Source organism: Rhinatrema bivittatum, chromosome 17, assembly GCF_901001135.1.
Source record: "Rhinatrema bivittatum chromosome 17, aRhiBiv1.1, whole genome shotgun sequence".
Taxonomy (NCBI): domain Eukaryota; kingdom Metazoa; phylum Chordata; class Amphibia; order Gymnophiona; family Rhinatrematidae; genus Rhinatrema; species Rhinatrema bivittatum.
The window spans coordinates 59,469,647-59,496,983 of record NC_042631.1 but is presented as its reverse complement, the minus strand read 5'-3'; the positions used below and the strand labels follow the sequence as shown (position 1 = coordinate 59,496,983).

Below are 27,337 nucleotides of genomic sequence, written 5' to 3'. Positions count from 1 at the left end.
AACACGGCACTCACCTCATGGCACAGCATCACTGAAGCGGTAGCTAATGAACTATGCCCTCTGACAACCAAAATAATCAATTTGGCTTCAAAAAATAAACAACACTGGTTCTCCAATGATCTCTACTTAGATTTCAGCAAAGCTTTTGATACGGTTCCGCACAGGAGACTGGTGAATAAAACGAGAAGCTTAGGAGTGAGTGCCGAGGTGGTGACCTGGATTGCAAACTGGTTGACGGACAGAAGACAATGTGTGATGGTAAATGGAACTCTCTCTGAAGAGAGAGCGGTTTTAAGTGGGTGTACCCGCAAGGATCAGTGTTGGGACCGGTCCTGTTCAATATCTTTGTGAGCGACATTGCGGACGGGATAGAAGTAAGATTTGTCTTTTTGCGGACGACACTAAGATCTGCAACAGAGTGGACATGCCGGAAGGAGTGGAGAGAATGAGACGGGATTTAAGGAAACTGGAAGTGTGGTCGAAGATATGGCAGCTGAGATTCAATGCCAAGAAGTGCAAAGTCATGCATATGGGGAGTGGAAATCCGAATGAACTGTATTCGATGGGGGGGCGGGGGGGGGGGAAGGCTGAGGTGCACGGAGCAGGAGAGAGACCTTGGGGTATAGTGTCTAATGATATGAAGTCTGCGAAACAATGCGACAAGGCGAAAGCAAAAGCCAGAAGAATGCTGGGCTGCATAGAGAGAGGAATATCGAGTAAGAAAAGGGAAGTGATTATCCCCTTGTACAAGTCCTTGGTGAGGCCTCACCTGGAGTACTGTGTTCAGTTCTGGAGACCATATCTACAAAGAGACAGAGACAAGATTGAAGCGGTACAGAGAAGAGCGAGACCAGAAAGGTGGAGCGTCAATCATCGGATGTCATACGAGGAGAGACTGAAGAATCTAAATATGTACTCCCTGGAGGAAAGGAGGAGCAGGGGCGATATGATTTAGACTTTCAGATACTTGAAAAACTTTAATGATCCAAAGACAACGACAAACCTTTTCCGTCGGAAAAAAATCAGCAGAACCAGAGGTCACGAGCTGAGGCTCCAGGGAGGAAGACTAAGAACCAATGTCAGGAAGTATTTCTTCACAGAGAGAGTGGTGGATGCCTGGAATGCCCTTCCGGAGGAAGTGGTGAAGTCCAAAACTGTGAAGAACTTCAAAGGGGCATGGGATAAACACTGTGGATCCATCAGGTCTAGAGGACGTGTATAAAGAGGAGGCAGCAAAACACTGCACGGAGCGGCAGTAGCCACAGAGGCATTCACGGAGGGGGATGCCAGTGGCCAGTGGTTGGTGTTCCACCTTCACGGAGCGGAAGGATGGAGGGCTGCCATCTCCAAATTTAAAAAAAAAAAAAAAACAGGGGTGGGTAAGAGTATGTAAAATTAACGGTGAGTTCATAGGCTATAGGTATTACCAATTATTAGGCTTATTTGTTGATAGTTAATGTGGCTTTCAATGCATATTTCACTTTCAATGCATATCCAGCATAGCTCTCTGCTTCAACGGCAGGGGAGAAGTAAAACTAATACTTCACGCTTATCCAGCATAGCTCTCTGCTTAAACGGCAGGGGAGAAGTAAAACTAATAGTTCACGCATATCCAGCATAGCTCTCTGCTTCAACAGCAGAGGAGAAGAAAAACTAATACTTCACGCATATCCAGCATAGCTCTCCGCTTCAACGGCAAGGGAGAAGAAAAACTGATACTTCACGCATATTCAGCATAGCTCTCTGCTTCAACGGCAGGGGAGAAGAAAAACAATCAATAAGGGCTGAATAACATAGTCTGGGTAAACATATAAGTATGGGTGTAGCTTGCTTATTGCGGCGGTTACTACCCCCCTAAATAATCATGCTTGATAGTTCACTTGGATGCAGCTCCATCACTGCTCTCTACATTAATGGTGGGGGTGGGGGTGAAAGGGAAATAGAACCAAAGGTTACTAAGAGCCAAGAGAAACAGATAAGTATGAGAAAAAAAGAAGTGTGAAGCTTGCTGGGCAGACTGGATGGGCCGTTTGGTCTTCTTCTGCTGTCATTTCTATTTCTATTTCTATATTTCTATCTCAGAAAACTTAAACAAGACCTTAGACAGAAGGAAAACAAATGGCGCAAGACCCCGTGCCCTGGTACACTAACGGCCTATAAATCTGCTCTCCACTTTTACAAGAACGCAACTCTACGAACAAAAAGAGATTTTTACGCTACCAGAACTCACAATCTCGTTTTCGACGCTAAGGCCCTGTTCTCATGTTTTTCAGAACTTACAAAAACCACCACCCCGTCCATCCTGGACGACCAAGCTCAATCTAAAGCCAATGATCTTGCATCCTTCTTCCAGAGCAAAATCTCCAACCTTCTAACTAGTCTACCCCCCAGCTCTACCCCTCCCCCCATTTCCCGCTCTAATATCACAACTACGAGAGCATCTCTCAAATCATTTGAACTCACTTCCACCTTGGAGATAGAAAACATACTAAAGAAAATGAAACCCTCCACCCACCCCTCCGATCAAATCCCAACTAAGCTACTTCTATTGGTACCAGACACCATCGCCAAATTTTTGACCAACATCATAAATTGCTCTCTTTCACAAGGAATTTTCCCCAATGCTCTAAAACTCGCCACCCTCAAACCCTTGCTTAAGAAACCGAATCTAGATCCTAAGATCCTGAACAATTTCCGCACTATTTCCAATCTGCCTTTTGTTGCGAAAATCATGGAAAAATTAGTCAACGCTCAACTTTTGGAATATCTTGAAGACCACAAAATACTCCACCCCTCCCAATACGGATTCCGCAAATTGCTAAGCACAGAAACACTCATCTCCCTCACAGACCACCTCATCATGGGCCTAGATAAAGGGCACTCCTTCCTACTGGTGCTCCTCGACATCTCGGCAGCCTTCGACACGGTGAACCATAACATCCTCCTAAATCAACTTTTTTACATTGGGATAACAGGAACAGCCCTCAGATGGTTCGACTCCTTCCTCAGTAATAGAGGATTCAAAGTCAAAGTCAATAACAAACAGTCCCCACGTATCAGTTCCCCACTAGGTGTACCTCAGGGCTCTTCACTATCTCCCACGCTCTTCAACATCTACCTCCTTCCCGTCTGCCAATTGTTAACAAACCTAAAGCTGAAACCACTATCTATACGCTGACGATGTGCAAATTCTGATCCCTGTATCTGAATCCCTGACAAAAACACTTAAATTTTGGGACAACTGCCTCCAATCCATCAATCTGCTCCTCACCAGCCTCAATCTGATTCTCAACCCTGCCAAAACGGAACTCATTTCACCGGAAAACAACGATACCCTCCAGCTGACCCAACCCAATACCCTAATCACTCAAGCAAGAGACCTGGGAGTAATAATCGACAGCCATCTGAACTTAAAGAAGTTCATCAATCACACCACCAAGGATTTCTTCTATAAACTTCAAGTGCTAAAAAGAATTAAACCTCTCTTACATTTGCAAGACTTCAGATCAGTTCTCCAGGCCATCCTGTTCTCCAAAGTAGACTACTGCAACTCCATTCTGCTTGGTCTCCCTACCGCCGCTACCAAACTGCTTCAGATGCTCCAAAACACAGCCACTAGAATCCTGACAAACACCAACAGAAGAGAACATATCACGCCCATCCTCAAGAGATCTACATTGGCTTCCAATAAGCTATAGAATCCTTCACAAATCCCTTACCATCATTCATAAAACCATTCACCACCAGCTCCCCAATGACCTGCAACTCCCACTCAAACTACACACCTCTTCAAGACCCATCAGAGAAGCCTACAAAGGATCTCTGCACGCCCTTTCTTCCAAATCCACCCACCTGACAACCACTAGAGAACGGGGCTTCTCGACAGCAGGACCAGCCATTTGGATTGCCATCCCTCCTGATCTCAGACAGGAAGCTTGTCTGTTGACTTTCAGAATATAACTTAAAACCTGGCTGTTTCAACAAGCCTTTCACCCAACCTAGGCCTGCAACATTGTGCCACAAATCACATACTAAATCCGCTTGTTTAGGGCGCGCTATCTTGGACAATGCATTTACTTTGTTATAGTTATCGAGTTTCATCTCCACCTCTGGTTTCTTCTCCTTTCCTAGTTACATTACCTCTGTTCATTGTAACTTTTGCATCTTGTATCCTCTTCGTTATTGTTGTTAATCCCCATTCCATGTAAACCGATTTGATATGATTGTATCATGAAAGTCGGTATAAAAAAAGTATAAATAAATAAATAATTGGAGCCATATCCACCAACATTAACATGGACAGCCCTGCAATCATCCTAGGAGATTTCAATCTCCACTTAGACACAACACTCCTCTCCCCGACCTATGAGCTCCTCATCAACACCATGGCCGCTATCAGCTTTAAACAAATAATCAACTCCCCCACCCAAACATCCAGTAATACCCTTGAGTTAATATTCATCAACAACAAAATCTCCTACAACCATCCACCCACAGCTACCGCCATACCTTGGTCAGATCACAAACTTATACAGAGCCAACCTCCAACTTCAAAACCCCCTTACGAGGTTGAACATCCTCAACAAGTACATTAACTTCACCAAGCCCTGCTCCAGCGACGACCTCACTGAGTTGCTACCAAACACTTTAAAATCCCTTAACAAGAACGACGCCAAATCAGCAACAAACTCATGGATGTCTATCAACACCGAAATAGCCAAGATCAAATGCCCAACCATAAAAAAAAAAAAAAAAAAAATTAAAAAAGGCCCCCTGGTACATCCTCGATCTAAAAAACATCAAACGACTACTAAGGCAAACCGAAAAAAATGGAGAAGAATGCAAACAGAACTAAAAGACAAATACAGGACAATCCTCTATATATACAAAACTGACCTTGACAAAGCAAAGCATGACTTTTACACCAAAAAAAATCCACCAATACCAATTAAATCCCAGAGCCCTATTCGCCTACATCACAGACCTAACTATCCCAAACCAGAACGCTACATCACACGATACCCCAACCAACGCCTGTGAAGATTTAGCACATTTCTTCAAGGACAAAGTCACCAACCTCATTGGGAAGATTCCCCCCCCCCCCCCCCCGTCAACATGGAACCCCCCTAAATTACCAATCATACCCAACACCACCTGGACACAATTTGAACCCGTTGCATCCACCGAAATTGAAAACATCATCCAAAAGACAAACCCTGTCTCCCATCCTCTCAACCCCATCCCCATCAAATTCCTAAAACTAGTCCCCAATCTCATTGCCAGACCCATTGCAGACATCATCGACCTATCCTTCGAACACGGCATTTTCCCTGACAAACTGAAATGTGCAGTAGTCAAACCCATCCTCAAAAAACCACACCTTGACAAAACTGATCCAGCAAACTACAGACCCATCTCCAACCTCCCCTTCTTAGCCAAAGTTCTTGAAACAATTGTCAACAACCAACTCTCCGACCACCTAGAAAACCACAACATTCTACTACCAGCACAACACAGATTCAGAAAACTATACAGCACGGAAACCCTACTACTCACCCTGACCGACACAATCCTAACGTGGACTCGACGGTGGCCAATTCTACCTCCTGATACTCCAGCATCTCCGCCGCCTTCGACACAATCAACCACGAAACACTACTAATCAGACTGAAAGAAATCGAACTCTGTGATACCACACTCAAATGGTTTAAATCCTACCTCACAGAGAGCCTTCAAAATAAAAATAAACACATCAGAATCCTCCCAAATTCCCCTCCCCCACAAGGTTCTTCCCTCTCATCCACCCTGTTCAACATATACCTGCTCCCCCTCTGCAAATTCCTATCAGAAACAGGCCTCTCGTATTATGTCTATGTGGACGACCTACAAATCCTTCTCCCCCTAAACAAAACCCTTGAAAATACACTGAAGACCTGGGACACACTGCAAGAAAAAATATCGCAACTACTCGCACAACTATCTCTCTCCCTCAACCAAAACAAGATCGAAATCCTCTACATTTCAAACAACCCTAAATCACCTCTCGTCTCATCAACACAATTGGAGAAGCATCTAACCCCCTCTGTAAAAGACCTTGGCGTCATACTTGACAACGAACTGAGCTTCAAGCAACACATCAACACAGTGATAAAAAACGGATTCTACTAACTACAAATCCTTAAACAACTCAAACCGCTTCTCCAATACCAAGACTATCGCACCATCCTCTAAGCGCTGCTACTCTCCAAGCTCGACTACTGCAACACCCTCCTCCTCGGCCTCCCAACCTCCACCCTCAGACCTATGCAGCTACTCCAAAATGCAGCCGCGAGATCTCTCACAAACAGCAAAAAATCCAACCACATCACACCCATCCTCAAGGGCCTTCACCGATTACCTATAAACTTCAGGATTCAATGCAAAACCCTAACACTCCTCCACAAAAAACTGAACAACAACAAGAAACTGGCTCTACACATCCCTCCACCTCTACACCCCACAAAGGAGTCTTTGCTCATCTGAATCCGGGCTTCTCCACCATCAGGAAACGAGCCCTTTCAGTCGCAGGCCCCTCACGATGGAACAATCTTCCACCTCAACTTAGAACTGAACCCTCGGTCCAAATCTTCAAAAAACACCTGAAAACATGGCTCTTCCAAAAAGCATTTCCTCCATAAACCTAGCCTATCCCACACCCCCAACCATCAGGGCACCATCAACCCACCTCATCATCCCTCTCAATCTCCCCCACCTAACTGGATATCAGTGACCAATCCCAATTTTCGAAGCCTACCCATTAAGGCCCCCCCCCACCCCACCATAACATCATGGTTTCCCACCCTCAACAAAACTCTCACATAACACCGCAATGTTTTCAGCCTATGTTAACATACTGTTGCCTCGATCCGTTAAATTATTTAAGTTTTTAAGATCTAATTACTATAAGCTATCATTTAATACTATGTTTTTGTTTTTGTACTCAAAAAATCCAGTTGATAATGTAATCCAATAGCCCTTCCTTACATCCCCTAATCATTACTTGTAATTCTCGAAGTTATCTTGTAAATAAGCCACCCATGTCTTATTTTCCTTTACAGTTATATTCTCTAAGTTATCTTGTACTAAGTTATCTAGTTCTCTAAGTTATATTGTAAAATAAGCTACCCATGTCTTATTTGCCTTTACAGTTATATCTAAACCGATGTGATATCTCGATCGAATGTCGGTATATAAAAACAAACAAACAAACAAACAAATAAATAAGAGCGGGACGAGTGCCTGGAGGCCCGCCCGTGCCCACGTCCCTCGATGTCGGAGGTCTGGCTAGGAGAGGTGTACCGGATGCCCCGTCGAGGAGTTATGGCCAAGGACCCAGCCGTATTGGTAAGCAGGGTTGGTTGCGTGGCTGTACGGCCACGCCACACAACAGTACCCCCCCCCCCCCCTTTTAGGCCTCCTCCCAGGAGGTTTGGGTTCCCGGAGATGGGCACTGTGAAACTGGCGCAAGAGATTTTTATCATGTATGTTGGATGCGGGTTCCCAAGTATTTTCTTCGAGGCCAAAGCCTCACCACGATATGAGATACTCCCAGCAGTTCAGAGGACGACAAATGTACAGAATCTCTTGAACTTCAAAGATACGATCATCCTCTGTCGACACTGAAGGATTCAGGTAGTTTGCGAGAAGACCAGGAAAGAATGAGAGGTTTCAACAAGGAGACGTGAAAGACATCATGTATCTTGAGGATGGTAGCCACAGCTGGTAGGAGACTGGTCCCATACGCTGTACAACAGAAAAAGGGCCAATATAGCATGGTGTAAACCTCATGGATGGAACCCTAAGGCGGATGTTACGTGTACACAACCAGACCTTTTCTCCAGGGTCATCGATGGCGGTCAGCTACTGTTCTGGCTCAAATAAAACATCTGTGTTTTATTATCCAGGCAGCTAAACTTTCCCCCCAATCAGTCCTCATGACAAAGATTCTGTAAGTCTGAAATTATTTATTGTACAAGCAATTCTACTCACAATTGTTGCACTTCAAACGCAAGCCCCAGGCAAGAATCTTTGGTAACTGGAGATGAGGTAGGAGAAGTAAGAATGGAGTTTCTTGGGTTGCAAGGTGAGAAGGTAAGAGGAATCTGAGGCTGATTTAGTTCTTAGAAGAAGGCGATACACAATCCGTTTCAAGGGGTCACACAGAGCACTGCTACTGGGAAGCAAGCATGGAGCAAACTGAACTCTCGTCGAGAGCTGCTAAAGGAAATGCCTCCACAAGCTAGAGGCAGGGGTCAGGGTCCAATGGCAGCGAATCTAAGAACCATGTAGCACAGGGGGAGCATGAAGGGCAGTCCTTTGAACCTACAAGGCACCCTGGAAACTTAAGTTAGATTGAGTGGGATTCAAGCTCTCCCGATGGTGAGATAAAGTGGAGGGGCGAGGGGGCTTCTCTTAAAGGCAAAGGCTCACAGATTTTTATCATAGGTTACAAACAGTGCTTCAGTATTAAGAATCCTCAGAAGGGAGGACTGCACTAAACATATTTAAACTACAATATAGACAGATACAAACATGTACCCACTGCTGGGGACAGAACAGCTACTTTCTTGGCCCGTAGGCCGGCTTTACGGATCAATTCTTCAGTCTGTCGCCAGAGATTGTGCAGATTGGCAGCTGTCAACTGAGGGGCAGGGGAGGGTACAGAGTGGTAAGGGAAGGGGGGGGGTAAAGGTTGTCTCCCATATAATACCTGGAAGGGAGAAGTGCCTGTAGAGGAACTGATGTGGGAATTATGTGAGAATTCTGCCCAGGGAAGAAGGTCAGCCAAATTGTCCTGATGAGTATTGGTAAATGTCCTCAAGAAGGTTTTAAGGGTGCGATTGAGTCTCTCCACTTGCCCATTGGCCTGGGGATGATAAGCATTAGTGAAACCCAGATGGATACTGAATTTCCAGCAAAGGGATTGGCAATATTTAGCTGTAAATTGTATACCTCGATCAGTGATGATATGAAGAGGAAGGCCGTGTAGACGGAAGACATGGGAGGTAAAAAGATGTGCCAGTTCTGGCGCAGATGGGAGGCTGGGGAGGGCCACAAAATGAGCCATCTTCGAAAATTGATCCATGACTACCCAGATGACGATACAACCATGGGAGGTGGAAATATCCACAATAAAATAGGTAGATAAATGTGTCCAAGGTTGTTTGGGAGCAGTAATAGGTTGCAGAAGTCCCCACAGTCATCCTACGGGTGGGCTTAGGTTCGGCACAGGTGGGATGGGATTCTACATCTCGTGTCATGAATGGCCATCAGTAATAGATCCAAAGTACGGCGTTGGCACGAATGTCTTGCCACAAAAGATTCATGGGCCATCTCCAAGACTTTTTGACAATGCCTAGTGGGAACCACAGTCTTCCCGGAGGGTATAGATAAGGTTGCAGCTAGAAGAATCTGGGCTGGATCTATGATGTATGCTGATGGGTCCGGGGTCTCATTGGCTTCAAAAGAGCGAGAGAGTGCATCTGCCCTGGCATTCTTTTCGGCCGGGCGGTAACATAGTTCAAAATCGAAACTGGCAAACAAAATTGAGCATCGGGCCTGACAAGGATTAAGACGTTCTGCTTGATGCAGGTATTCGAGGTTCTTATGATCTGGTGATGTGCTCCCTCCAACCAGTGCCGACATTCCTCCAAGGCTAGCTTAATGGCAAGAAGCTCCTTATCCCCATGCCATATTTAGACTCCGCGGAAGTGAACTTGCGTGAAAAAAATGAACAAGGTCGTAAGGTCCCGGAGTCTGCCATTTGGCTTAGCACTGCTCCTACTCCTAGGGAGGAAGCACCCACTTCCATAATGAATGGGCGTTCTGGATCAGGGTGCTGGAGGCATGGTTCTTGTAGGAAGACTTGCTTAAGTCTAGTAAAGGCTAAGCATGCCTCAAGTGGCCAATTCTTGGCATCATATCCCTTTTATGTAAATGCGGTTAGAGGAGCCACTAGTTGGGAAAATGCGGAATAAAATGTTGATAAAAGTTTGCAAGTCCTAGGAATCTTTGGAGACCCCGGAGGGTAGATGGTTGGACCTAATCCTGGATGCAGCGCACCTTTTCAGGGTCCATGCGGAAGCCTCGGCAGGACACAATGTAGCCCAGGAAGGGCAGGCTCTCTTGCTAGAATGCACATTTTTCCAGCTTGGCGTAAAGTCGGTGGGCTCGCAAGCATTGCAACACAGTTCGTACCTGTTGATGATTCTGAATGTCGTGGGGAAAAAATAAGGATGTCATCAAGATAAATGACCACTGAGTCATATAGAAGATCTCTAAAAATCTCATTCATCATATACTGGAACACTGTCATTACATAGGCCAAAGGGCATGATGAGGTACTCGTAGTGGCCGTCCTCAGTATTAAAGGCCGTCTTCCATTCGTCCCCCAGCCGGATACGGACAAGGCTGTATGTTCCACGCAGGTCCAGCTTAGAAAATATTTGGCAGTTTTAAGACGATCTAGCAGTTCTGTGATGAGTGGCAGGGGATATCTATCCTTCTTAGTAATAGCATTGAGTCCTTGATAATCTATACATGGCATTAGGGAGCCATCTTTTTTGGTGACAAAGAAAAAACCTGCACCAGCCGATGAAGAGGATGGTCAGATGAACCCTTTCTCGAGATTTTCCTGGATGTATTGGGACATGGCCCTGCTTTCTGCTGGGGAGAGAGGATACACCCTTCCCCGGGGAGGAAAGTGCCTGGTAAGAGGTTAATAGCGCAATCAAAATTGCAGAAACGCAATTATGGATTCAAGTGGAAACGTTATACCAATTGGTGCACATCTAACAAAATTCCCCACTAGCAGGAGCTGCTCAATCTCCACACCGTCAAGTGAAGAGAGGCGTGAAGTGGGTGAAGAAGCGTGCCTTGTTGTTTGATTAGGAAATCTGACCGATTCGGCAGATGAATCGGGTCTGTTATTTATTTATTTATTTATGATTTTTATATACCGGCATTAGTTTGCAAACATCACACCGGTTTACATTACAACTGAAAGATTTGAAATTACAATGAACAGGGGAGGGGGGAGGAGTAAAAGGAATCACAGAGGTACAGTGGTACCGAAGGTTCAAAACAGTAACAGTAAAACGGTAAACACAATAAATTATCTACAATGGTGCAACTATATACAGAGGGACCAAGAGGGAGATTATATACAGGGGTCCTGAAGGAATATAGGAAGATGTCAATGCTTAAAGATTAATAAATTCAGAGGTGTATGGGGGCAAGTATTAGAGGGGGGGGAGGGCTATGAGTGCGAACTACTCTGGGTATGCTTGACGGAAGAGCCAGGTTTTTAGTTCCTTTCTGAATTTAGAGTAGCATGGCTCGAGTCTAAGAACAGTCGGAAGAGAGTTCCATTGTTTGGGGCCAGCAATGGAAATTGTGCGGTCCCTTGTGGTGGAGAGGTGGGCTTTTTTCAGGGGGGGTACTGTTAGAGTTCCTTTGTTGACAGACCTGGTGGGTCGATCAGAATGTGTGAGGCAAAAGGGCTCATCAAGCCAGTTGGAGTTGTAGGAGTAAATGGATTTGTGAATTATGGAAAGAGTTTTAAATAGTATACGGAATGTTATAGGGAGCCAGTGGAGGTCTTTGAGTATGAGAGTGATGTGATCGGATTTCCGTGTGTTTGTGATGACCCTGGCGATAGCATTTTGAAACATTTGTAAAGGTTTAGTGGTGGAGGAGGGTAGTCCAAGGAGAAGGGCATTACAGTAGTTGAGCCTTGAGGAAAGAGTAGCTTGGATAACAGTTCGGAAGTCGTGATAGTGGAGGAGGGGTCTAAGTTTCTTTAGGACATTGAGCTTGAAGAAGCCCTCTTTTAGGATGGAGCTGATATATTTTTTTAGGTTCAGTTGTTGGTCAAGAACTACCCCTAGGTCTCTTACACAGGGTTGGGAAGATATGGTGTTGAAGGCTGGGTCACTGAAGATCAGGGGTTTGGGGGGTTGGTGTTGGGAAAGAAGGAGCAGTTCCGTTTTGGAAGTGTTTAATGCAAGGTGGATGTTTGTGAGGAAGTCATTTATGGAAGTGAGACATGTGTTCCAATGTGCCAGGGCATCAGTTAGAGAGCTATGCATGGGGATGAGTATTTGAACATCATCAGCATAGAGATAGAATTTGAGGCCGAGGTCTGTTAGCAGCTGACAGAGGGGGGTAAGGTAAATGTTGAATAAGGTAGAGGAGAGAGAGGAACCTTGTGGGACGCCTTGAGACAGAGAGTAGAGTGTGGATTCGGCATTTCCTATTTTGACGGCGAACTTCCTATTGGAAAGGTAAGATTTAAACCATAGCAGGGCTAGGCCTGAGATGCGTATTTCGGCCAGCCGGGTGAGGAGTTGATTGTGATTGATGGTGTCAAAGGCAGCTGAAATGTCGAGTAGGGCGAGAAGGTAGCAATTGCCCTGATCCATGCCTCTGAGTATGTGATCTGAGAGGGAGAGTAGGAGTGTTTCGGTGTTGAGGGATTTGCGGAAACCAAATTGGGCAGGGTGCAGTATTTTATTGTTTTCAAGATATTCTGTGAGTTGGATATTCACTATCTTTTCCATGATCTTAGAGATAAAGGGCAGGTTAGAGATGGGGCGGAAGTTGGAAGGGTCTTTGGGGTCTAGCGAGGGTTTTTTAAGGAGAGGTTTAACTATCGCTTGTTTGAGAGCATCTGGGACGGAGCCTGAAGATAAGGAGGAGTTAATAATGTCTGCAATAGGTTTGGAAACAGAATTTGGGATGGAAAGTAGGGTTTTTGTGGGTATAGTGTCTGAAGGATGAGAGGCGGGTTTGAGTTTTTTAAGAACTGATTCAACTTCCTTAGCTGAGGTCAGTTCAAGAGTTTCGAGAGATGTAGAAATGGGGGTAACTTGCTGGGGCTAGGGAGGGTGGATGGTGGGAGATGGGTGTTGGAATCTGAGGACGATGTTGGTGATTTTTGTGTGGAAGAAATGGGCGATTTCTTCACTTCTGGCGGTGGCTTCATTGTCTGGGATGGGAGGATGAGAAGACTTGGTGAGATCGGCTACATATGTGAAGAGAGCCTTAGGATTATACATATATTCGTGGATTTTAGTAGCATAGAAGTCTCGTTTGGTCTTGAGTGTGGTTATTCTGTATTGGTGAAGAGCAGATTTATAACTGGAGGCATGCTGGGGCAAGGGAGCTTTGCGCCAGGTTCTTTCCTGTTGCCTAAGTTTATTTTTTAAGGGTCTCAGTTCTGCTCTGTACCAAGGTTGGTGGTTTTTAGAAGAATGATGCAGTTCTCCTTTAGAGATAGGGCATAATTTATTGGCAATATTAAGTGTGATATTTCTCCAGGATGTGAGGGCTGCTTCAGGGTCGGAGCAGTCAAGTGCAAGGGAGAGTTCATCACCAGAGCAGGGTTTTCTGAATGTGATAGTGGTGTTGCATGTTACGTTAGGGGTGACTGGAGCGGTGAAGGGTAGGGAGGCTTCAATGAGGAAGTGGTCGGACCAGGGTACCGGGGAGCAGGTAGGGGGGTGGGGAGGTAGAAAACAGTGGTTAATGAAGATGAGGTCAAGGGAGTGACCAGCTTGATGAGTCGGGGAAGTGACAATTTGTCTGAGACCTATTGCTTAGAGGGCGGTGAGGAAAGATTCGCAAGAGGAGGTGAGAGGGGAGGCGTCGACATGGAGATTAAAGTCTCCTAGAATGATGGAGGGGATTTCAATGTTGATATTGGCGGAAATGAATTCAATTACGGGAGATGGATCACGTTCAATAGAGCCTCCTAGCCTTCAAAAAACATTTTGAAGGCTAGGAGGATGCCACCTCCTCTTTTTTTTGGTCTGGGGATGGATACGATTTCGTATGAGTGAGAAGGTAGTTGGTTAAGGAGGACAGTATCAGTTTCTCTGAGCCAAGTTTCTGTGATGGCACAGATATCTGGTTTGCAGTCGGTGAGGAGGTCATAGAGGATAGGGTTTTTTTTGGAAAGGGATTGGGCGTTAAACAGGATGATCGAGAGAGTTGTGAGTCCTAGAATTTGGGTAAAGGGGGTTGTGAGGATGGGAAGGATGGGAAGGAGAGACTTGTGGGGAGGAGATGGTAGGTGGGGTGGGGGCGTCTGTTATGAGGGAGGTAAATGCGGGGGATTAGGTGAGTGGTCATAGTGGCAAGAGGAGGAAAAAGGTAGGAGAGAGATTGATTGGCTAGGATCCAGTTAAATGTAGTGGAGCAGGGCTGTTTCAGTGGCTATAAAGGTAGGCAATTTCAGATTATACAGCAGAGAGGTATTGAACAGTGCTGATTACAATACTTACAGTTAGGCGAAGGAGAATAAGGCTAGAGTACAGCAGATGTATGGGTGGGATATTGGAGGGACACAAGAATGGGGATAAAGAAGAAGCGAGACTTATAGGTAGAGGACATTTGAGGTGAGAGCAGTGGGGTTGTCAAATGGAGAGGATTTACATAGCGACCCCCGAGCCTGTATATGGAGGTGGACTTTGATCTTTTCAGGGGACGCACGAAGGGATGCACAAAGGGGCAGGCCCCTTTGTCGCGAGGCGCCAACGGTGAGTGTTCTTTTTTGAGTTGGTGTCCGGCCCCGCTGATGACGCGCTCCGGGGGGCGGGTCTAAGGCAGCGTGGAGGGCAGGCCGAGGCAAGGACGGCAGGGAAGCCTCGTGGCTCCGGGTGGGCTCCTGTGACCCCGGCGGGTCCCAGCCAGCAGCTCAGGGCCCAAGATCTGACGGCGGTGAGGTGCAGGAGAAAGAGGGCAGCTCCCGGTGGATGCTCTTTTTTAAGTTGGTGTCCGGCCCCGCTGTTGACGCGCTCCGGGGGCGGCTCTAAGGCAGAGTGGAGGGCAGGCCGAGGCAAGGACGGCAGGGAAGCCTCGTGGCTCCGGGGGGGCTCCTGTGACCCCAGCGGGTCCCAGCCGGCAGCTCAGGGCCCAAGATCCGATGGCGGTGAAGTGCAGGAGAAAGAGGGCAGCTCCCGGTGGCTGCTCTTTTTTAAGTTGGTGTCCGGCCCCGCTGATGACGCGCTCCGGGGGCGGGTCTAAGGCAGCGTGGAGAGCAAGCAGAGGCAAGGACGGCAGGGAAGCCTCGTGGCTCCGGGGTACAGTTATCTACTTCACATGGTACAGTTATCTACTTCACCTTTCCTGTTATGGAAAGGTGAAGTAGATAACTGTACCATGGTTGCCTGGGCCACGCAGGTGTAATGAGGATTAATTGTGCCTGGTCCGTTATACACTTTTGAATAGTTCTTGTGATGAGCGGGATTGGAGGGAAAGCGTACATCAGGCTTTCATGCCAAGGAATAAGGAATGCATCTTGTGCTATTCTGTTGGGAGTTGGCCACAGTGAGCAGAAACGAGGAAGTTGAGCATTCCCCTCTGTTGCAAAGAGATCTACTGTCGGAGTCCCCCATTTTCAAAAAAGCTTTGAACTACATCTGTGCTGAGAGTCCATTCGTGAGGATAAAATACCCAACTTAATCTGTCCGCTCTGGAATTTGCAAGTCCTGGTAAGTACGTTGCTTGCAGAAGAATGGAATGTTGATGTGCTAATTGGAAGATCAGCAGGGCTTCCTGGCAAAAGGACCACGAACCGGACCCTCCTTGTTTTTTTACGTAAAACATCGCCACTTAGTTGCCCATGTAGACCATCACTCTGCGGCCCCGTAGATGGGACTAGAGCGCTTGGAGGGCGTTTCAGATCGCCCGAAGCTCCAATAGGTTGATTTCTAAATGTTGTTCAGACAGGGACCATAGACCTTGAGTTTTTTAGGAGGTCTAGATGGGCTCCCCATCCTTTGCGAGTTGCATCTGTGGTTAGGACTGCATTGTGAGGAAGTGGGTTGAACAATGCTCCCTTGGAAAGGGTGGATTTCTTGAGCCACCAACTGATATCCTGTGCCATTTCCGCAGTGAGTATTAGGTGGTTGTGCAATGGTTGCGAGTATTGATTCCATTGTCGCTTCAACCCCCATTGTAGAAGACGCATGTGAAGTCTGGTGTTGGGAACAGTGAAAATGGCTGCTGCCATATGACGGTTTTTGTGTGTGGAGAAGAATTCAGAGGAGGTGACACATTTGAGTTTTCTATCTTCCGGTAGAAATACTCTGTGGCATATTGTGTCTAGTCGAGCACCAATGAATTGGAAAATTTGAGTGAGTTTCAAGTTCGATTTGTGATAATTAATTATTAGACCCAGAGCATTCAGACACTCTATCAACTGTTGAAGGTGTTGTGGGCTCAACGCTACTATCTGCCAGTCGTCCAGATATGGAAAGATTATCATCCCTTTCTGACGTAAGTGAGCCACCACTACCACCATACACTTGGTAAAGACTCTGGGTGCCGCCGAGAGTCCAAAGGGGAGAACTTTGTATTGGTAATGTTGTTGCTTGTATTGAAAGCAGAGGTACTGCCACGAGGATGGGTGGATGGGAATATGTGTATAGGCATCCTTCAAGTCTATTGAGCACATCCAATCGTTTGACTGTAGCAGAGGAAGAATGGACTTTAGGGATACCATTTTGAACTTCTCCTTGACCAGATATTTGTTCAAGTCCCGGAGATCCAGGATTGGACGAAGTCCTCCCGATTTCTTTGGAATGAGGAAATATGGGAAGTAAAACCCTTTGTTCAGGGTTGTGTGTAGTACAACTCGGATTGCTTGCTGTTGTAGAAGTATAGAGACTTCTTGGACGAGTTGAGGATGATTCTTTCGCATCGACTGATGTTGTAAATGAGGGAGGAAGGGTTTTGTGGTAAACTGGAGTTGGTATCCTTGTTTTATTATCTCTAGAACCCACTGGTCTGAAATGATTGATTCCCACGGCGGTAGGCATTGTTGAAGTCTGCTCGGGGGGATGCTTGCTGTAATAGTGGTGGCTGAGGGTTCAAAAAGACTGCGTGAATTTTTTTCGGGGCCACCGGTTGCTGTGCCTGCTGCCGTTGGGCCCTCGGTTTCCCTCTTCTATTTTGTGATGGTTGTTGAGGCGTTTGTTGTCTTTGATATTGAGGGTATGACAGTTGCCGATAAGGTTGAAAAGAACGATATGGCCATCTAGCAAAGGACTGGCGGCGATTGTTGCCAAAGTATCGGCGTGAAGAGCTAAATGGCAACTGTATGGTTAACGACTATACTGCTACAGCCTACTCCTTCAGTTGGGCGACAGTCATCTGGAATCGTTCTCCAAAGAGATTGTCCCCTGTACAGGGTAAACTCACAAGCTTGTCGTGGTCTTCCCTAATAGCACTAGCTCTGAGCCAGGCTAACTGTCGAGCTGACAGCCCCGTAGCGGAAGCCCTCGAAGAGGTTTCAAAGCCCTCATAAATGGCCCGCAGGAGGTGTCTGGAACATTCCTCCATGTCTTGGATGGGTTGAGGAATTGGTTGTGTTGTGGAAGAAAGCAGACCTTTTGTCACCTGAATACATTCGTACATGTATTAGACCATGTAGAATTGGTGGGTGTGTATTTGTGCCGCTAGCATGGAATTCTGATAAATTTTTCGAACAAAATCATCTAGGGTACGATTATCCTTTCCAGGAGGATAAGAGGTGTGAGACTTTGATCTCTTTGAGCATTGCAATGCAGATTCCACCACAATGGATGTATGTGGAAGTTGCGGCACTGTATAATAAGATGCTTTTGGCATGCGGAATTTCAGATCAGTCTTCTGCGACACTGCAGACAGAGTATGTGGGGTTTCCCATGACTTCTTAACTACTGTGTCTAGTACTTCCTGTGGGGGTAGTGATGCTGGTTCCCCCGGAGTCTCAGGAGACCAAGTGTTTCCGATCTTGGGTCAGGTAACTTTTGCACTTCTAAATGAAGGATGGTGCCAAGTTTAAGAACTTAGGATACGATAAATCCTCAGGAGAATAAAGCTCCTGTGGTTGATTCGGGGGATCTGAAGGGTAACTTGCTGAGGAAGAGATTGCTGAGTGAGACGATGGAGAAGCTCCCGGTGATGGATGTTCGGGAACAGGCGTGTCATGTACCAACAGCGTTGGCGAAGGCTCTGGTTGTGACGGATTCTCTTCCTGACCTTGTGTTTCAGGAGAACTAGGTGAGGTAGCATCCGGTAACTGAAAGGAAGATTGAAGAGAGTCAAAGAAGCCTGATAAAGCCTCAGATAAGTGAGAGAAAGCCAGTTTCGCCATTGGAGGCATCTTCGGACGTTGGACCACAGCTGGAGGGGCTGGGGTCTCATGTGAATCAGGCGTTACTGGTAATGTAATGTACTGGGTCCTGGAACCTGATCGTCCTTATCCCAGGTTTATCGGTTCCAGATAGGGATTTGGCATGATTATGCCTTGGACATACGTTACTCTGTACAGATGAACATGAAGACGTGGAAGAATATGGTATGGAAGATGAAATACTGACCACATCCCTCTCCAAGGAGGTGGAATGTCTTGAGGTCCTGGCAAGAGGTGATGAAGTACATAAGAACATAAGAAAATGCCATACTGGGTCAGACCAAGGGTCCATCAAGCCCAGCATCCTGTTTCCAACAGTGGCCAATCCAGGCCATAAGAACCTGGCAAGTACCCAAAAACTAAGTCTATTCCATGTCACCATTGCTAATGGCAGTGGCTATTCTCTAAGTGAACTTAATAGCAGGTAATGGATTTCTCCTCCAAGAACTTATCCAATCCTTTTTTAAACACAGCTACACCAACTGCACTAACCACATCCTCTGGCAACAAATTCCAGAGTTTAATTGTGCGTTGAGTAAAAAAAAACTTTCTCCGGTTAGTTTTAAATGTGCCCCATGCTAACTTCATGGAGTGCCCCCTAGTCTTTCTTTCTACTATCCGAAAGAGTAAAAAACCGATTCACATCTACCCGTTCTAGACCTCTCATGATTTTAAACACCTCTATCATATCCCCCCTCAGTCGTCTTTTCTCCAAGCTGAAAATTCCTAACCTGTTTAGTCTTTCCTCTTAGGGGAGTTGTTCCATTCCTCTTATCATTTTGGTAGCCCTTCTCTGTACCTTCTCCATCGCAATTATATCTTTTTTGAGATGCGGCGACCAGAATTGTACACAGTATTCAAGGTGCGGTATCACCATGGAGCGATACAGAGGCAATATGATATCTTCCGTTTTATTCACCATTCCCTGTCTAATAATTCCCAACATTCTGGCACGGTCTTGGAGCATTGCTGAATTGAGTGCGCCGTGCGCCGGCGCCGATGTAGAGGGTGCGCCGTCTGCCTGCGCTGAGGATGTGCCTTGCGTTGGCTTCGAGACTGATGTGCCGTGCATCGGCGGCGATGTTGCGTCCTTCGACGCCTTCGCGCCATGCGGCCTGACCGAAACCTCGATCCCCTGCGTCGGCTTCCTGATTTTTCGGCTTTCCGATGCCGATGGAGCATCGCGACCATGACGGTCGGCACGTTTCAGGTCTCTGCCTCGAAGCACATTGTGCTTGGGCTTTGTCCTTCAGTCTTCACCCCGTTTGGAAGCCGTCAGTTCCAGCGACGTCGCTCAATGCATCTGCGGGGGCGTCAGGGCGGTTGGTCCCGGGGAAGATCGGGCCTCCGAGGGTGGAGCATAGGAGCCCTGTCTCTGCCCTGTCAGCGCCATCATTTTTTCATGTTTGTCAGTGCACTCTGGGGGACATCTTGCCACATTGTTGGCAGGCCTGCATCAGGTGATCTGGGCCCAGACACCGATAGCATCACCTTGCCGCAGGGGCAAGGCTTAAAGCCCGATGGTCGTCCCCCTTCCTTCTTACCGTGTTCTTTCATATTTGAAGTTTTTCCCTCTCAGAAAGAATAGGTGCTGAGGAGGTCTGAAGCTCTGCGTGCGAACCTGCGCACAGAAAAACAGACTGAGGAGAGTCGATTCCAGCGCGGGAACTCACACACAGCCTCATAGCAAAGCTCTGACATCACTTTGAAACTCCACCTCCCAGGCCTGATTGACAGTTCCCATTACAGCATGGCTAATTCAGCCCTGCTATCGACGGGAAAAGGCAGAGACATGAAGGCACCAAAGCAGCTAGCTAGACATGAAGGCACCAAAGCAGCTGTTGCAAGGCAAGGCCGGCAGGCAGGGCCAAGGCTTTTAAAGAGGCTGTCTTCAGACTTCACTTCCTGGGGCTGGGACACTTCCTGGTCCAGGGCCCCTTTAAGAAGAGGGGCGAGCAGCTGGAGGCCCGCCCGCACCTATGTCCCTCGACGTCGGAGGTCTGGCTAGGAGAGGTGTCCCGGATGCCCCGCTAATGCATATCCTATTGAGAAAACACAGCAAATAAGATTGATACAAATGCCTACATGCTAGTTAAATACCTCACCTCGGTCACACACCCTTCACCAAGTACAGAAAAACCACAAATTATAAATATGGAGACAGAAACTGGAATAGAAAACCAAAAAAAGCCACTTTGCATGCAGTGCGAACCTGGAGAAACGGAAAGAGAAATATAGCACCTAACAGACTCTCAGGATTTGCAATAATGCACACAAACTAACTCACACAAAGTTACACCTGTATTATGGAACACACTAAAACAGATGTACCTATAAATTTATTTATTTATTTTCTTAATTTTCTATACCGATGTTGGTATATAACTTCACACCGGTTTACAATATTTCTTTAAAATAAAATGAAACATAAAATACAATTTTTCATAATAAGACAAAATGCAATAAAGTTTAAACCAATCATAAAAAAAACTTCTATCATATAAATACTTAAAATAAAATTGCATAACAAATTAAAATACTCAAATGTAAAAACAAAAGTCTTTAACCTAAAATAATAAAAATAACGTAACAAATTACTAACTGGCTTCTACTTGAAATGCTTGTACATACAACCAAGTTTTCAGTGCTTTCTTAAACTCTTTTAAATCACTCTGGAGCCTTAATTCAGTAGGCAATGAATTCCATAATCCTGGACTGGCCAATGAAACAGCCCTTTCCCTGACAGAAGTGAGTCTGGCAGTGGCGATAGAAGGAATTGTAAGGAGTCCTTTACCAGCTGAACGCAGATTTCGGTGCAGGGTATGAATGCGTATGACTGCATTCATCCAGTCTACTTGCTCTGCAGATTGCTTTATGTATTAAGCATAAAATCTTAAATTTAATGTCGGCAAAAAAAAACCTTTTAAATAGATAAATAAATAAAAGTTACAATCCTATCTAAGAAATACAACTATTAAATCAGGCCCTAAACACTAATAATATTACCAACACTAATACCAACCTTCAGGAAGAGACTTAAGACTTGGCTCTTCAAACAAGCTTTCCCGGACTCCAGCTAATGTCCTTCAACTTCAAGTTCTATAACACAGCCAGCTCATTTAACTGTTCGTTGTAAATATTTAAAATGCTATTAACCTTTTCTTTTTCCTTCCTCTCCCAGTTTAAGCATCCCTGTTTTTTGTAACTGCTTTCTACTGCACTACAGTTTGTTTTTTCTTTCTATGCACCACTGTTTTAATGTAAACCAGCATGATGTGATTTTATCATGAATGCCGGTATATAAAAACCTTAAATAAATAAAATAAATAAAAATAATACATTTCTTATTGGGAAAACAGAATAAGCCAAGCTGCTATAGAGCCCCACACAGAAATAATTGTAAAAGCTATACTAATAGCTGTTGAACAGAATAATATCCAACAATTAAAAACACATCAAAATTATTAAAACATATCCAAATATCAATAAAATATTTCAAAACAGCAGACATCGCATAATACCCAATAATTAAAATGGCAGTCAATCAAGAAAAATAAATTTAAAAAGCCACCTTTATTACTCTATTTACTTCCAAGCTGTAAAGCCTCCAAGTTTATAGTCCTTGTTCAATGTAACTTTTTGCTCTCTTTTTGATTATAATTTGCTGTTCAGTTTTTTGTTACAGGTTTCTCTATTCCCTGTTCGATGTAAACCGATCTGATATGGTATTCAACCATGAAGCTCGGTATAGAAAAATGTGAAATAAATAAAATAAATAAATTTACCTCTCCAGCAACTCTCCTACTCCTTTGGCCTGGAAGGGAATAGCACTCACCAGAAGCAGCAAGGGCTGCTGAAGCTCTGTCCTCACAGTCCTCTTCTTTAGTGCCCACAACCAGTCACTCATACACACACCTCCAATTTGACCCCACGACCAGTCTCTGTTTCTCTCACACCAGTCATCTTCCTGACCAGTCTCTCTCTCACATATGCACACCAGTCATCTTCCTGACCAGTCTCTCTCTCAATCACACTCATGGTCTCTTATATACAAGCTCTAGATCACACACAAATGCTCTCGCACCAATTCACACCAGCTCTTACCCAGGCTTCCATTCACACCTACACACACAAACTCTCACCCAAGCACCCATTTACACCAGCTCTCACCCAGCTTCCATTCACACCCAAACACACAAGCTCTCACCCAAACACCCATTCACACCAGCTCTCACCCAATATCCATACACACCCACAGACTTTCACCCAGGTGCTCATTCACACCCACAGACACAAGCTCTCACCCAAGCACCATTTCACACCAGCTCTCACCCAGGCTTCCATTCAAGCTCTCACCCTGGTACCCATTCACACCAACTCTCACCCTGGCACCCATTCACACCCACACACACAAGCTCTCACCCAGGCAACCATTCACACCAGCTCTCACCCAGGCACCCATTCACACCCACAGACACACCAGCTCTCACCCAAGCGTCCATTCACACCCACAGACACACCAGCTCTCACCCAGGCGCCCATTCACACCCACAGACACACCAGCTCTCACCCAGGCGCCCATTCACACCCACAGACACACCAGCTCTCACCCAGGCACTCATTCACACCCACACACACCTGCTCTCACCAAAAACGTATTCTTTCTTCATTGCAGGGATGGGCTCCAGTTCCGCCGCGGCTTTACTCCGGCAGGCCTTCTTTTTGCGCCACCATGAGAATGGGCTCCAGTGGTGGCCTCAGTCGAGGTCGGGTTTCCTCTTCGCCGCCACTGGCTGTGGCGGCCTTGCTTCATCGGAGTTTGAAACTGCTATTTCTCCCATCCCACCCCTGGGATGCCTGCCTCACCGGCCAATCAAAGGCTTCCTCCCTTCTTCCTACTCCCACTGGTAGGTAGAAGGGAGGAGGTTTCTGATTGGCCTGCGTGGGGGCAGGCAGAATGAAGGAGGCTTCCCATTGCGCAAAGGGGATAGGAAGAAAGGAGGCTTCCAATTGGCGATTGTCGCGACACACCGGTTGAGAAGCGCTGCCCTAAAGGACTGTTATTCTAGGTACAACAAGGGCTTGACCAGGCCAGAGTCAATCTAGGCTCTGGGAACTATTGTCCTCTGGGAACTGTTGTTAATTCATTACCTACTGAATTAACAGTTGCTGGAGATAGAGACTACTGGCAAGAGCTTTGAAACACACCTCCCTTTTAGTCCAGAGTTAGGTTATGAAAGAGGTGTGTTCTGTTTCCTTTAAATGAGGAGAAAGGAAACCCATACATGACGACTGGTCTAGCAGGCGGAAAAGGAAATGGTTATTTTATAAGCAAGCATCCTACCTATGTTTTCACCACTAATCCTGAACTCATTCAGAGAGACTGATGAATAAACTTAGACTAAAACTCAGCTATGAGGAAAGTCCTGAATGCATAGGAGACTAATAACTAATATTGTGACTACCGCTTTCAGTCTAACAGTTTTATTTATTTATTTGTTTTTTTAGATACCAATACTCAACAAAAGTCATCACATCGGTTTACATATAACAAAGGTTAGAAATGTTACAATGTAATAGAAAAGTAGCGGAGGAAATAATAGACATAAGGGAGAAATAAATTATTAAAAAAGAGAGGAGATAGAGAAAGAATGAGAAATAATTAAATTGAATCTGGGAGTTAATTCTTTTTATTATGTTAAAAATGCTTTTGAAAAATCCATGTTTTTAGTTCTTTTTTTTAAAAGTTTGTGAAGATGATTCAAGTCTTAGATCATTTGGAATGGTATTCCATAATAGTGGGCCAGCTTTTGAGAAAACACATTGTCTTGTTGAGATGAGACAGGATATTCTTGGGGAGGGAATTTAAAGGAGACCAGTGTTTGTGGAGCGTAAAGATCTTTTTGGGAGTTGAAAAAGAAGTGTTGTATCCATCCAATTAGTCTTGTTGGTGTACAAAGCTTTATGAATAAGAGATAAAGTCTTGTATTGAATTCTATAAAAATTGGTAATCAGTGAAGATCTTTGAGAACTGGAGAAATGTGATCTGATCTTTTGAGGTTACTGAGTAATCTTGCTGCAACATTTTGTAAAAGTTGAAGCGGTGTAATGGTAGAAGCAGGTAATCCAAGGAGTATTGCGTTACAATAGTCTAATTTGGAAAATAGGAGAGCTTGCAAGACTATGCATTGTTTCTAACAAATATCAAATTTGCAGGAAATACAAATATGGTTGACACCATCAACCATAACCACCTCCTCACCCGGCTGTCAGAAATAGGCATCTCAGGTTTAGCCCGCCTATGGTTTAAGTCATATTTATCTAATAGGAAGTTTGCTGTCAAAATAGGTAATGCCGAATCCGCACTCTACTCCCTGTCCCAAGGCGTCCCACAAGGTTCCTCTCTCTCCTCCACCTTATTCAACATATACCTCACTCCCTCTGTCAGCTACTAACGGACCTCGGCCTCAAATTCTACCTCTATGCTGATGATGTACAAATCATCATCCCCATTCAAAACTCCCTATCCGATGCCCTGGCATATTGGGATACATGCCTCTCCTCCATAAACAATTTCCTCACAAACATTCCCCTTGCCTTAAACACATCCAAAACAGAACTGCTCCTTATATCCCAACACCAACCCCCCAAACCTTTAATCTCCAATGACCCAGCCTTCAATGTCATATCATCTCAGCCATGTGTAAGAGACCTGGGAGTCATTCTAGACCAACAACTAAACCTAAAAAAATATATATCAGTTCGATCCTCAAAGAGGGCTTTTTTTAAGCTCAATGTCCTAAAAAAAACTCAAGACCCCTTCTCCACTATCATGATTTCCGGACTGTCATCCAGGCCACACTATCCTCCAAGCTTGATTACTGTAACTCCCTTCTGCTTGGGCTCCCCTCTTCTACCATTAAACCCTTACAAATGTTCCAGAACGCTGTAGCTAGGATCAACACAAACTCACGGAAATCTGACCATATCACCCCCATACTCAAAGACCTCCATTGGCTCCCCATTTATTTATTTAATATTTTTTTTATACCAGTATTAGTAGCAACATCATACCACTTTAGATTATAACTGAAAAGTAGAAAAAATTACAAATAACAAATAACACGTATCCTCTTTAATCCATCTACTGCCATAATTCCAACTGGCTAGATGAACCCTTCCACCTCACACGTTCTGACCGGCCCACCAGGGCCGTCAGAGGTACCCTCAAAGTACCCTCTCTTAAAAAGGGCTCACCTCTCCTCCACAAGGGATCATACAATTTCCATTGCAGGTCTTAAGCAATGGAACTCCCTCCCCACACTGCTCAGACTTGAACCATGCTAGTCTAAATTCAGAAAGAAATTAAAGACATGGCTCTTTCGACAGGCCTACTCAGACTAGACCTGCCCTCTGCCCTTCTATGCTACCTTCCGATACACGCTTGCACACACTTCAGGTACAAGTCACTGTTTTCAACCTTGTGATGCTCCCTTATTACTAGTTTTCCCCGCCCCCTCTCCTGTTCATTGTATTTTCCATCTATCAGTTACAATGTAAACCAGTATGATGTTCGCACACTAATGTCGGTATATAAAAGTCTCAAATAAAAAATAAGAAAAAAAATAAGAACATTTTCATGAATAAGGCTTAGACAGGAAAGGAGATTTGACAGCATAACAGCTGGGCAAGGTTTATTTCATAAACCCCCAGTTTTCAAAAATGTGTTAGCACATATAATAATATTTTAGTACTCTACATTTTGAACCTTTTGTATACATTACCGTAGAAATCTTTCTATCCAAAATGCCCAAGGATATTCCGAGCACAGACAGAAGTACAGTGAAGTGAATATTATTACTTTTCATTAGAGTTCTTAGCAAGGCTGAAAAAAATTGAAAAACAAAACTGTAAAATGGCTAAAAGCAGTTTACCGTAAACTGTGTTTTCCGTTGATAGCAGGATGAATTAGCCATGATCTTTGAGACATCCTCCTGGCGGCGTGACGCAGAAACTCTCTCAGTAGATACGGAGCTGTGCTCTGCGTGCCTATTCCCGCATGATTACCCGACTCTCCTCAGTTAATAAAAAGCATGCAGTACGATGTATAGAGCTGCCACCATATGACCCAGCACTGTAAGAATTTTATGTGCTGAGCTTCTCGAGTGACTTGTCAATGCAGAAGCCAGTTTGTGAAAAGTTTGGATCTGCTCTGTTGGGAGGAAAAAGCACTCCGATAAACTGCAGGATCTGAGTGCAGACTGGTGTGATTTCTCATAGTTGATTATGAATCCCAATTTCTCCAAGCAGGTTATTTATTTATTTAAAAGATGGTTAAGTTATATACCATTTAAAAGATGGTTAAGTTATATACCATCACAACAGTTTACAGAAAGGCACATAAAAAAATAATGGGGATTGTATGTATTAATACTATGTATAAAGAAGTGCCATTAAAGACCGGTAACAACGTTTCATAATAAAGACTAGCTGATGAATGTTCTAAATATTGTCCTTTTTTACATATCTATGCATAATACTACTGAACTGTATATTTTACTTATGTTAAAGGTGTAATAAAATAACAAAATCGCACATATTGAGTTAAGTGCTGTGTGCTGGTGTTCTGCTGCCTCTATTCATTACTCCCCTAGAGTTTTCTCTAACAAATGCTTGTTTAAAAAGCCAGGTTTTTAAACTCTTTTTAAAAAGTTTAAAATCTCTCTATAGTCTAATCTCCAGTGGCATAGTGTTCCATCGTATGGGTCAGGCCAAGGATAGCGCCCGCTCTCTGACCTGGGTCAGTCTTGCTGATTTAACTGAAGGGATGGTTAGGAGAGCTTTGTTAGCAGATCTCAGGTTTCTATGTGGAACATGTACACATAGTGCTGTGTTCAGCCATTCTGCTTTTTCGTCGTGAATTAATTTATGTATTGTACTCTGTGTTCAATGGGCAGCCAGTGTAATTCTGCTAGAGTTTCAGTGATATGATCCCTTTTTCTTTTACCAGTAAGTATTCTTGTGGCAAAGTTCTGCAGTATTTGGAGTGGTCTTAATGTGGTGTATGGTAATCTTAAAAGAAGGGCGTTACAGTAGTCTGTGCTCGCAAATATTAAT

The 27,337-nt window shown here is 44.9% G+C and overlaps 1 long non-coding RNA gene across 1 annotated transcript in view; it reads right to left on the bottom strand.

Annotated features, from left to right (window-relative positions):
- The window catches only part of LOC115079480, a 173,871-nt gene that overhangs the window by 103,382 nt on the left and 43,152 nt on the right, over positions 1-27,337 (bottom strand). Inside the window, exon 2 of the long non-coding RNA XR_003853296.1 lies at positions 26,005-26,105. This is a non-coding gene — a long non-coding RNA (uncharacterized LOC115079480). The remainder of the gene's footprint in view (positions 1-26,004; positions 26,106-27,337) is intronic.